Consider the following 13793-nt stretch of genomic DNA (forward strand, 5'->3'; position numbering starts at 1 on the left):
CAAGAATGTAGATTGGTATGCACTTGGCATAGCTGGGCCTGTTTGCAGTAAAATAGTATGGAAGCAGGTATGCTGTGTGTGCAGGTGGAGTTTCCAATCACCCTCTCACTTTGCATGGATATTTAAAAGTAGTATCTGCATGACCTCAAGAAAATGATCCCTGAACTTGAATATAGGAAGAGGGTATAACCCCATGTCTGAAATTCCTCGCTGCGGTAGCATATGCTGAGTTACAGCATGATCAAGCTCTTTAGTGATATGCTGGAAAGACTCAAATGTCTTCAGACTCAAACACCTTTTGAGTGTTAGCCAACATGTGCCAGACAAATGTTGGAACTACATGAGTACCTCCTCCCTGCTCACCCCATTTAACAAATGAATAAAGTTTCAGTGCACTCTGGGGCTCAAATGCTAGAGTCAAGCCATGTAGAGCACAGTTGAATTGCTTACCAGCAAGCATCTGATCCGCAGTACAAACTGCAAACATATCAGAATCAACAAGAAGGGACACTGGATAGGGAGGGCTCTGAGTTATTACAGAGACTTCTTTCCCAGGTGTCAGAGTAGCAGTCGTGTTAGTCTGTATCCGCAAAAAGAAAAGGAGTACTTGTGGCACCTTAGAGACTAACAAATTTATTTGAGCATAAATTTTCGTGGGCTACAGCTCTCTTCATTGGATGCATGCAGTGGAAAAATACAGTAGGGAGATTTTATATACACAGAGAACATGAAACAATGGGTGTTACCATACACACTGTAATGAGAGTGATCAGGTAAGGTGAGCTATTACCAACAGGAGAGAAAAAACCCTTTTGTAGTGATAATCCTCTCCTGCTGGTAATAGCTCACCTTACCTGATCACTCTCATTACAGCGTGTATGGTAACACCCATTGCTTCATGTTCTCTGTTGTGATGGGGCAAGGCCAGATGGCTATAGAAAAGTAGTGGGAGATAGATATATTAGCTCCAGGCTAAACAAATCCCTGATACCAGGATAAGTGAAATGGCAGCTGCTCCAGGTCAATTAAGACACCTGGGGTCAATTAAGAACTTTCCAGAAGGCAGGGAGAAGGCTAGCTTGATTGGGACACCTGAAGCCAATCAGGGGCTGGCTGAAACTAATTAAAAGCTTCCCAGTCACTCAGGTGAGTGTGCATGTCAGGAGTTGTGGGAGGAAGTTGTGCTGTTGGAGAGACTGAGGAGTACATACCATATCAGGCACAAGGAAGGAGGCCCTGAGGTAAGGGTGAAGTGGAGCTTGAGGAAGTGAGGGCTGCTGTGGGGGAAGTAGCCCAGGGAATTGTACATGTCATGTTTCTAAAAGGTCAGCTACCATAGCTGATGCTATTAGGGTCCCTGGGCTGGAGCCTGGAGTAGAGGGTGGGCCTGGGCTCCCTTCTGCCTTTGCCCCCTGATTAATCACAGAGACTGGGAGACAACAGAGAAGGATGCATGGAAGGATGTGCATGGAAGGATAACTTCTCCTCACCTCCCTCACTGGCTTATGATGAAAATGGCTCAGTAGACTGTGACCCTTGTCTCTAGAGAGAGAAGGGTTATGTGGAGGCTCACAGTGAGCCTCTGAGGCTAGCGAAATCCTCCAGGAAATGTGGGACCCACGGAGGCAAGGACAGAGCTTTGTCACACTGTGTACATAAAATCTCCCTACTGTATTTTCCACTGCATGCATCCAGTGAAGTGAGCTGTAGCTCATGAAAGCTTATGCTCAAATAAATTTGTTAGTCTCTAAGGTGCCACAAGTACTCCTTTTCTTTTTCCCTTGGTATCTGGCTGCTGGGTCTAATCCACATGGTCTAACTGATTGCCATGGCCTGCTATGTGCAGGGGGTCAAACTAAGTGATCATGATGGTCCCTTCTGAGGGTAAAGTCTGAGTCTAAGAAGGTCTAGCAAACCTGCATCTCCCAAAATTTCCCAAAATATGCAAACAGCAGAGGGTGTGAAAACCACGCAGGTGAATCACACTGGTACCAAGTTCACTTGATAAGTAACAGCACACAGCCGCTGATCCATGATCTGAACAGCATGCTGCTGTTCTAGAGCTGCAGACATTTCAGCACTGTAGCATAGACTGTGGCCACATCAGCTGATCTGGCATACACAATAAGTGTATATGCAACTGCTGTGTAGGTACTCTTCTTTGTTGCAAGATTGTGATTGAAACCAGTCCAAAATCAAATAATCTGAATGTCAACAATATCAACATCATTTGGTACGGTAGGCCATCACGAGGTAGGAGTCTTAAAAGACATCTGGAGAGATCTCAAACAGAGTTTATTTGTAGACAAGTGTTTACTTTCTCAAGTACTTTTTCCTGGCAAGTCGGTTCTGGACACATCCTAGGTTTGTCAAATCCTGCACATTGCATAAGAGACTCTGATTGCCCAGGGAGAGTAAGTGACTTTTCTTTCTCACACATCAATGATATTTCTTGTGATGCTGGACTAATCTGCAGATTGTTCTTGAAATGCCATTTTAGCCACTGAGGGCCTGTCTTAACTACCATGCTAAATCAGCGCCACTGTGCCAATGTAGCATGTCTGCTGAAAACGCAGTACATTGACGGGAGAGCACTCTCCTGTCACCATAATTACTCCACCTCAATGAGAGGTAGAAGCTCCCGCTGACATAGCGTGATGTAGACACCACTTTAAGTCGATGTAAGTTACGTCACTCAGGGAGGTGGTTTTTTCACACCCCTTAGTGACATAACTTACATCGACTAAAGCGGTACAGTAGACAATCCCTGAATGGAAGGTATTCTTTCTATCAGTAGTCTCCTCATTTATGTCTATATTATCATCTCCTTCATGGATGATATTTCCACCAGCATTAAGTAGTGTAATTCCATCTGGAATCAATACACCTCCCTGAGATCATTCTACTTCAGTTTTTGCAGCACTAGTGATGAACTGCTTCAGCTCATCACAACTGATGCAGAATCCATGAAGGTGCAGTATTTCAATTAAACTGCAAGATCCAAACTCATGGTGTACCTGTGCATCAAGGCTTGTGGCGTGCAGTGGTATGATAATTCTGGAACTTTTAAAGACTATGCACTCTGCAATGGAAAGGCAACTTGTCTTCTGAAGGATGATACTCATTGCTGGTTTAATTATATGTCTCTCTATATCTGTCAACCAAAGACACTCCAGCACCAACTGGGGGATAAAAATAGCTGACCTCTGTAAACTACAATAACCTGGCCTTGGATAATATTCTGCGGCTTTTATTTTGCTTATTTCAGACCAAAGGATTGAAGCAGCATTATACACAAGCACTTACTCATTTGAAAGTTGTTCATCAGGTTCACTCACCAAAAGAACAATCACAAAATATTTGGATGACTTAGGTTCCTGCTTCAAATTACTAGCAGCTTGGATAGAGTGACTCTGGGAGCACACAATGCTAATTAGTAGAGGGCCACAACTCACATCAGGATTTACACACTCATTGTCCAAACTTACTGTTGTCATAATCTGTATCTAAAACTTGTCATGTAAAGTACCATATGCAAACTGGTGACGCTGGTCATTAATACTGTGCTATATATGTCTGGGCGATAACATAAGAACAGCCACACTAGGTCAGAACAATAGTCCATCTAGCCCAGTATCCTGTCTTTCGACAGTGGTCAGTGCCAGGTCCCCCTGAGGAAATGAACAGAACAGATAATCATCAAGCAATCCATCCTCTGTTGCCCATTCCCAACTTCTGGCAAACAGAGACTAGGGACATTTCAGAGCATGGTTTTGCATCCCTGCCCAGCTTGAATAGCAGCCACTGATGGACCTATCTTCCATGAGATGTATAAATAATTATAGATGTGTGCTGGAAATATATTAGTAAAATGTATTTGGCAGGAAATGCCTTAGCCCAGCCCACCTTAGACAAAGGAATGTTTTGCCTGTGTCTCCACTTTAAATTAAGGAAGGTGAAGCCAAACACAATGAAAAATACATTTACATGTAAGGTAAACAAAGCCATCAGGCAAGCAAGTGGAGGACGTGGCCACTAAACATTCATGACGGGGGCTGGAGGCTACATTGGCAGGAAGCCTTGCTGCCTCTTGTAACAGGGAGATAGAAACAGAGGCAAAAAGCCATTTTGCTATCCGCGACCGGAAGGACAAAAAAAGAAGCCAGAAGTCTTGAAATCTGAGGATGGTGGATCTTTCAGCCAAGGAGGTTGAAGTCTCTGAGAGCTGACTCCATGTGAGAAATCTGCTTAGACAAAATGGTAATGAGTTGAAGTTATGTTTTAGTACTAGAAAGCGTGTTTTGTTGGTAATCTTTCCTATCTCTTTCACTCTTACTTGAAATCACTTACAACTGTTTTTTGTTAAGAAAAAAATATTCTTGTTTTATTGTAAACCATCTCAGTGCTGTGTATTAAACTGAAGTGCGGGTCTTCAGCTAAACTAACAGGCATGTGTGTGTTTTGACTCTTTGGAGGCAGAAAACTTGATAACTTCTGTGAGTATCCGAAGAAGGGACTGGACACTGCAGAAAGACATCTCTGGGGAACAGGTGTTCACTGATTGTTACTTGCAAGGCAAGATTTGGACTGACAGAGCCCTGAAGAGTTTGCTGGCAAGGCAGACAAGATGGTGTGTTGGGGAGCTTGCACATTACTTAGCAGCAGTGAAGCCCTCTTCTTGAGGCAGAGCAGAAGCTCACATTTCTGGGTGACCAGAGCAAGACGTCACTCATAGCATCAGCTAATTTTATTGCACTGCATAGGACAATAGTAGACTTGCCTTGTACATGCTATGCATAGAAGGAAATTGCAGAACCCTAGTGTTTTTCTAACCTTACCTATACTTTACTCCTGGAGTAGCCTTCAGTGTCTACATCTGAAGGAATTAGGGCTGTACATCTTTGTAGCAGCTTGGACAGGGAAGGAGCCTTCTTGTGTAAAAAAAATCATTGCCTCTCTCTTCAATCAGCTGACAACATGCAGTGCCAAAGGGTAACTATTGTTGCGATATAACGAGGTGGTTTTGCTAAGGTTCATTTTACACATAGGAAGAAAGGCATGTTGAATGATAAACTGCATCCTTAGCAACCAAGTCTTCCACACATATTCTGCTCCTTTTATATAAGCAGAGTAGTGGTGACATGGAAATGATTTTACGCTCTTTTGTAGAATATAAAGCCATTCCTTTAAATAGCACTTTGGAGGGAGAGGCTAATAAGGAATATAAGCTTTCTATGCACTGATCTCTTTCTCTCTCTCTCTCTAAGTGGATCTTTCCAACACTAAACAAATTCTGGCTGTTACTGGCTAGCTGATAAGGTTAATGGAACATCAAAGCACACAACATGTCCTCAGAGTGTACAACAATAATGTGAGCCAAAAATGCCTCAGTGGCACATATTCAACACCTATTCAAGCTAATGGGAACTACACCCATGCATCAAAAGGCAGAATATGATCATTCCATAGAGGGCATGTTCCACAAACCACTTCCTCTATTGCGTAGGAGGGTTGGCAGAAAGATTCATTACAGCTCTGCAGTGTTTACAGAGCATTTCATTACATTCTTCCCCTCCTTCCCCATTTTAAGATTTGTTTAATCATTTGTATCTGTATCACTAACGGGGATTTAGGTTTCAAAATGGGCTAGAAGCCAGGGATGTAAATGGAGGGTACAATATATTGCTTCCTGAAAGATGACATTGGAGGTAGTAGGGGGATGGGAAATATGTGCTCCTGATATTCAGGCTAATTGAACACCTAGGGAAGAAGATTGATTATCCCCTGGGACAATTAGCAAACTAAGCAGTATTAAGAAAAGAGATCAAAAGAAGAGACCTTCACCAGGGTTAACGTGTCTTAGACAAGGGAGCTGGTTGAGGCTGTTCTGGGTAGGTATGCAGGAGAAGAATGTGACATACAAAGCATACGCTAAATCATATGGCAAGTGTTTGCCGCATGGTGCAGGAGAAGCAGATTGTAGCTGGGTGATGGACAAGCTGAAGCATTTAGGAACTATCAATATGGTGTGCAATTCTAAGGGATGTGTGGATTCCAAGGTGCATGGATCAGTGCGGAACACAGGTTTCTCTGATTGATTCTGCCTGTGATAACGAAACATGTCTGCAAAATATCAGCCAGCTGACAGAAGGCACCAGTCCTATTACTTAGGGAGTTGCCCGGACTCTGGGATCCTGCAGCTAGGCTAGTCTTCATCTCTCCTTATTTTGGATCCCCCTTATTTGTCTTTGTTTGATATTTTAAGAGTGTATCAAAGTCATTTAAACTATATTTACATTTATTTTTATTGTGCTATATAACACCCGAGTGTCTTGGTAGCGGTGCTTTGTAGTTATTGACTTTGTTCTATTAATTCTATTATCCCATGAGACATGCCTCTGCTAGAGATGGGTTAGAGATATGCCAGGGCTTGGAACAAGTAACCAGCTAGCAGTCCTTCCCAACACAATGGATTCTACGGGTCAGATTCTGATCCCAGCTACAGCAGTGCAAATCCAGACCAACTCCATTGAGGTCAACAAGGCTACCTCAGAATTACACTGAATTGACTGAAAACATAAACAAGCCCTATAATTCTTATAATGGAAGACAGTTTGACAGGACAACCAGCCTAGTGGATGGGAGAAAGCAGTAGAAGCGATATATCAGGACTTTATTAAGGCTTTGACACAGTCCCACATGACAGTTTCATAAGCACATTAGGGAAATATGGTGTGAATGAAATAACTAAAGGATGAGTGCACAACTTATAACATGGGTGTTCCAACCAGCTGTGGTTGGAAAACTGTATCTGTAGGCCTGACTTGACATGACTAAAATTGCTAATTGAACATGGGGGGGTCCCAAGAGCACCAAGTGGAGTCCCGCCAGGATTTGTCATGGGTCTGTTACTATTTCATATTTTCAGTAATGACTTGGGTCATGGAGTTCAGAGTATGCTTATAAAATTTTCAGATAACACCAAGCTGGAAGGGCTTGCAAGCACTTTGGAGGACAGAATTAGAATTCAAAATTATCTGATAAATTGGAGAATTTATCTGATATCAGTAAATTGAAATTCAATAAAGACATACTACACTTACTGAAATTCAATAAAGACAAAGTATTACACTTAGGAAGTAAACATCAAATATACAACTACACAAATGAAGAATAACTGGCTAGTCAGTACTAATGCTGAAAAGTATCTGGGATTATAATGGATCACAAAGTGAATGAGTCAACAATGTGACACAGTTGCTAAAAAGGCAAATATCACTCTGGGATGTATTAACAGGCATGTGATATGTAAGACATGGGAGGTAGTTGTTCCACTGTGTTTGGCCCTGGTGAGGCCTCAGCTGGAGTATTGTATCCAGTTTTGAGCACCACACTTGTGCTGGTGACCAAAATTAGAATGTGACCAGAGGAAAGTAAGAAAAATGATAAGAAGTTTAGAAAACATGACCTATGAGGAAAGGTTGAAAACACTAGGCATGTCTAGTCTAGAGAAGAGAAACCTGCAGAGGGACCGGAGAACATATTTGAGGACTGTTCAGGGCTGTTATAAAGAGGACTGTAATTAATAGTTCTGAGAGTAGGACAAGAAATAATCATCTTAGATTGCAGCACAGGAGATTTAGGGTAAATATGAGGAAAAATGTTCTAACGATAAGGATAGATAAGAGCTGGAACAGGTTACCTGGGGAGGTTGTGAAATCCTTGTCATTGGAGGCTTTTAAGAACTGGTTAGACAAACCCATGAGGGATGGTCTAGGGGTAGGTCTACCCTTAAAACACTGCATGGATGCAGCTGTGTCACTGCAGGGTTTAAATGAAGAAGCTTCTCCCAGCGGCATAGTTAACTCATCTCCCCATGAGGCAGTAGCTGTGTCAACAGAAGAAGATCTCCTATCAACATAGTGTTACTATGTGGATTTTTCACACCCCTAACAATGTAGGTATACCAATATCAGTCAGTAGTGAAGACCTGGCCTCGATATAAGGGGTATGGATTAGATGCCCTCTCACGGTCCATTCCATCCCTACATTTCTATGATTCTATATATTTGTCTAGCAGACTCCAGCTGCTTCTTCCTCCAAGGAATAAAAGACCCCATTTAGCTGGCTATAGATATTTGTTCAGGTAGGTTTGAGCAGTCTAAGTAATTTTAGAGGTTAACTTTTATTACATGTTTTAGGAGCTCAAAAATCCAAGTTACAGTATTGTTGATCTTCTAACACCTGTTTAAAGTCTTCCATGTGTTCAATTACATGATCATTGTTTACATTTCCAATATGTTTTGCATCAGATTTTTCCAGGTTTTTATTGGTTCTGATGACTTATTGCATACAGAAGCCCCCTCCATTTTCTTTCTTCTTGTAGTTACCATCTCCTCAAAAAGTTTTGTACCAAACATTAAAGAAAGAGTGCCCATGCCATTTACCCAGCTGAGGAAATGTAATTCTTGTAGTGGGACAGAGACATGTATGTCTGTTAAAACGCTAATGTGTGGATCAGTGTAAACTCCATAAACATGTTTTAAATGTTGAAAGAGTCACTGTGGTAATATTTCTGAGACACTGATGGCTTATACTAAAATATTACTGTGGCCCCTCCTGTAATAACTCTGTGGAAGCATTTCCCTTTCTGGAACCCAGATGAGAGACATGTTCACCTGAGCTATAGAATTATGTATCAGCAGGTGAACTATGGCATTTAGTTTTCCAGGTTCCAGTGTCTTTCTATAGTTTTCCAATAGTAGAGAAGCAGAAGGTAGTAACTTTAGATGTATTTAATTAAATGAAGTCTAATATGCTAGGAGTTCACTAAGATAATAGGGGAAACTCAGATCTCAGGCAAGGATACAGACGAGAGTTCTAGACAGTAATGTACAGCTCTTCTGTCCAGTCTCATACAACTGCGATTTCTAAATATCTAAGATTTCCTCCCAATTGTTTTTTGTCCCTTATAAAGTGCTTTGGCCCTAAAAGGTTGGTTTTGTTTTGACAAGCAGTAAAGCTCCTAAGAGCTTTGTCAAACTGAACACCAGGGATAGCTCAGTGGTTTGAGCATTGGCCTGCTAAACCGAGGGTTGTGAGCTCAATCCTTGAGGTGGCCATTTGGGGATTGGTCCTGCTTTGAGTAGGGGGTTGGACTAGATGACCTCCTGAGGTTCCTTCCAATTCTAGGAAACCAAGTCTAAAAATAAACCCTTGAATTTCCAACCCTTTGACATTTATTTTTGTCCAAATTTGGATAAAATGTTTATACTGACGTAGGCCCATGATGTACCACTGCAGCTCAGTCACAGAAGGAGGACACAGTGCATCAATGGAGATGTAGTTCAACCAGGAAGCAAAGGTGCACATGGGAGAATGGGGTTGTGAGGGACATGAAACTACCATTCACATGAGACATGTGGTAGCCAAGGTGAACAATGAGATAAAGGTCAACCCAACCCACTTCAGTTCAGCTTGTCAACCTGAAGTGTAACATTTTGTTTCAGTTTGACTCAAAACAAAAATATTTTTTCAGATGTTCCCAAGGGAAAATTCTGCCCAAAATCAATATTTTCTGGAAGAAAATTTCAATGTTGACCAAACCCCATTTTCCATGAGGAAAAATGTTTTGTTTGAAACCCTACTCTGAACCTGTTGAGGTTTGCCCATCCTTTGACACATCAAGTGCTCCTCGGAAGGATTCTCTACATTTATCAAGTCCCACTGTGCTCTATGCTCTCTAGGGAGAATGCCAGAATAAAGCTGATATCTAGAAAGCATAGGGAAGGTTGCAACTCACCTCCAACCATCTCATTAGATAGGAAAAACTGCACAAGGAAAGGCTAAGAGATCAGGTACCATACACCTACTCAGAGAGCACAGACCCAGATATTATGTGCCCAGTTCTGCAAACCCTAATCAAGTGAGTAGTCATGTTGATGTCCATCTGACTATTCATGCAAGTAAGGAATACCCTCATCAACAATGGTTTGCAAGTAATTTCACAGATTCTGTGATTCTCTAAACATGTGGTGGATCTCTTAAGAGCACTATTCCTGTTGAAGATCACTCCTTACAGCATAAAGCATTTACTATTGCTATGCTCAGTTTAGTTTTAAAATGTTCTAAGTAATGGAGTTTTCACCATTTCCCAAGACTACTCCAGAGTCAATAGATCTCACTCACTGTAAGAAGCTTTCCCTAATATTTAACCTAAACTTTCCTTCTCTTAGTTCACCTCTACTTATAGCCCCAAGACACCCTAAATTATTTGTTTTAAGGTCTCATGCTCTTCTTCCCTGCTACTTGGGGGATAGGGTGAGAGGGATGGGCTGTTTCCCACAGATCCTGGTTGGAGGCTGCCATGCGGGGCAATGTTTCTTCTGCAGCATGCTCTACCTTCTCCACTAGACTCTAGGCAAGGGTTCTTAAATCAGGGAGATGACTGGGCCAGGGGATGGCCAGTCTTAGTGGTGCATTTCCCTTGCCCCGGACCAACAGGGGACAAAGCAGCATAAGTTATTGAAGTATGAGTCTATGGACTTAGTACCCCTGGTTCCCTGAGATCACCTCATGTGATGGCAGAGACTAACGGAAGGGGTTAAGAGTTTCCCTGGAGCAGCAAATGTAGGAAAAGATACCTTCAGCTCACCAAATGTCACCTTTGACAACGGTTTGTCCCAAATGGAAGGGACCCAGGGCATCAAAGTGGCATAAGAAGCTCAGTCTGAGATAACTTGAAAATGAAAACCTCCTCTGGGCCACGCCAGCATGGCCAGTGAAGATGGGACCTTGAGGACGGGACTCAGAGTGCCCGGGCAGGAACCTGCTCCTCTAATTGCCAGAAACATGAAGAACTGGGTCCAAGGAATGGAACATTGTATTGTTTAACTTAGTATTCAGTTTTGACTTGGCCTTGAATTACTAACTTACAACGACTTCTTAGAAAGGAAAGTCTTTCCTTCATACTAATATGCGGTAGCATTCCTGGAAGGGAGCCAGTGTGTCAATTTAAGCACCTTCTTGAAGTGCAATGGACTGTGGTATTTCCAAGTCACAATGTTAGTCTGAGTCTTTCAGAAATGTGTGCCAAAGTTTCTTCATTGAAAATAATGCCTCACATTACACATATCATCCTTACATTGGCACTTAGCTCCTTCTGGGGCAATGACATCTCAGTTTTACTCTTCATTCTTGTCTCCCATTTCTCAGCCTCACCAAAAAAAAAAAATGCTGTGGAAAAAAACCATCTTGTTTAAAATGTGAAATTCTCATGTTCTACGTTATTAAACAGCAAAAAGACAATGGCACATATCTGGGGAATTTTAATACCAATTTTTCAAAAGCTGGCTTCCATTTTTGTGCATGCAAATTGTAGACATAACTTTTCACCCAAAAGTATTTGTGGTGCAATTTAGATCACATAGCTGTCCAAGGGCCCCGCTCTGCAAATACTTATCCATGCAAGTAACTTTACTTGTTTGAGCAATTCCAATGAAAACAATGGAGGCTTTGGCTGAGTATGACAAAACTAGTTCGGTAGGATTTATTATGAGTAAAGTTACTCAGGTACATAACTGTTTGTAAGATTTGACCCTAAGCTATTGCTTTACACCCACAAATCAGGTACTTAAACATTTAGACAACTACAATGCAACCGCAATTATATCGGTGAATAGCCCAGTGGTTAGCCTAGGAGATGGGAGACCCAAGTTCAATTCCCTGCTTTATCTCAGACTTCCTATGTCACTTAGCTGCTCTGTGAATCAGTACCCCATGTGTAAAACAGGGATAACGATACTGTTACCTGAAATTGGGCCAGCTAGTAAGCTTAGGGAGGACTAATGACCCACCAGAGTTTGGCAGAAAGCAGCACGTTTATTATTCTGATAGCTAAGCTCAAAAGAAAAGGGTGTGGGGGGGTCACACTCACACTCGCATACTCACGCTCCCAGGACAGGCGCGGCACTGGAGATGTCAGGATCCTTCGAGGTAAGTGTGCCACAGCGCAGCAATGGATGTGATGAAGGTAAGTCTTCCCAAGGCACAGTGGAATGCAACGCAGCAGACCACTCGCCAGGTGGTCCGGGCGAAGGGCCTTCACAGGAGGTACAAGCTTATGAGTGCAACTCTTGAGCACATGGCCACTTCCCCTTTTAAGGACCTGCTCCTCACGGCCTGCGACTAGAGATGACTTAGCCGCATCTGGTTGGTCACACGCCACCTCAGGCAGTGTCCATGCATTGGGTGTGTGATCGCTGCCTAATTAGAGTCCCAGACACCTTGTCTACCTGGGAGCTCTTTTGATCTTCCAGCTGTTCAACCAGCCCATTCATCCCACAAGCATTCCATGAGGGAGGGGGAGGGGAAAAGCCACTTCACAGGTATTCAAAGAGGGAGAGGAGACAAAGGGGCCGGGGGGAGTGTAACAGACCTTTTGAGCATAGAGGTTATTCATAGCATAGTCATACAGAGCATACGGATCACTGCTGCTCCTACAACAGATACTTCCCTATCTCCTAGAGCAGTGCTTCTCAAGCTATCTGATGTGGGGGACCGGCAATCTTTTTTTCCAATGTGCGTGCAGACCGGCAGCCGATGGCTCGCAGACCGGCACCGGTCCATGGACCACCACTTTGAGTAGCACTGTCCTAGGGGCCCTGCAAAGATAAATACATTAAGATCATGAAGTGCTTTGAGAGCTACTGATGAAAAGTGTTATGTCAGAGCCAGGTATTTCATGGGAATAAAAATGTATTAAATTTTTTTAACTCTAATCTAAACCATCCTCACTTTTGGTTCTGTAAAAACAAAGCCTAACTGAAGAGGTTTTAGCAAAACCTAAATCAACACAATCCTTGCTCGCCCAAGACAGAGACAAAGCAAAACAGATCTTTTGTCCTACCCTTCCATCCCAAACTTTGGTGATTATTAAATGGCAAAAAACCTTACATTAAACAGAGAGCTAACGTTGCTTGGTGGTATGTTGATCCCTTGCAGAATACTGAGATGAGCAAAACAAAGTTCTGAAAGCCAGGAAATGCACAGTTAAAGTTGCCCATGCAACCTTACTCAAACCTCTTTCAGCAATGCCCCCAACACACCCCATTAACACACATACCTTTACTCTGCCAACCCCACAACTGTTGAAATGTACACGTTCTTCACCCCTTTTATAACCCACTCCTTCTCACCCACAGGATTTCATCTAACACTATAAGGGGACAAAAAAAGGTTGTCCATGCCAGCATCCCTCTACAAGCAATGCCTCAATATGCACAGAACACCTATTCAAACTGGCCCTTGGCAGTGTAACATCCAGGAGATTCCAGATCCTGGTGCATACAGACATACACGTAGCCAATTCCCCAGAAACAATACCATACATGTGCAATTTAAGAATCACATCACAGCCTTTTACAGCTCCCTTACATTTACTCGCAGGATACTATCTCAACCCACACTTTCACTTAATCCTTAAAGCTTTAGAATTCTCTCATATTCCACCTCACTGCTAACAATACCCTGCGTAATAAAGGCCCTATGCCCTGCTACTGACATAACCTACACAATTCTCTGTTGAAATGATACACACTGAATCCTGAAGGTGCATGCAGCTCTTGTCTTTGCTCACACAGACGAGGACACAAAATATGGGTCTTCTAATATCAGAGAAATTGTTACTTACTGTAACTGGTTCTTCGAGACGTGATGCAGACGTGTATTCCACTTCGGTGTGTTCGCACACCCACTACCCCAGCGCCAGAGAAATTTGCCTAAGGCTGCCCATA

Source organism: Lepidochelys olivacea (genome assembly GCF_965140295.1).
Source record: "Lepidochelys olivacea isolate rLepOli2 genome assembly, chromosome: 1".
NCBI classification, from domain to species: domain Eukaryota; kingdom Metazoa; phylum Chordata; order Testudines; family Cheloniidae; genus Lepidochelys; species Lepidochelys olivacea.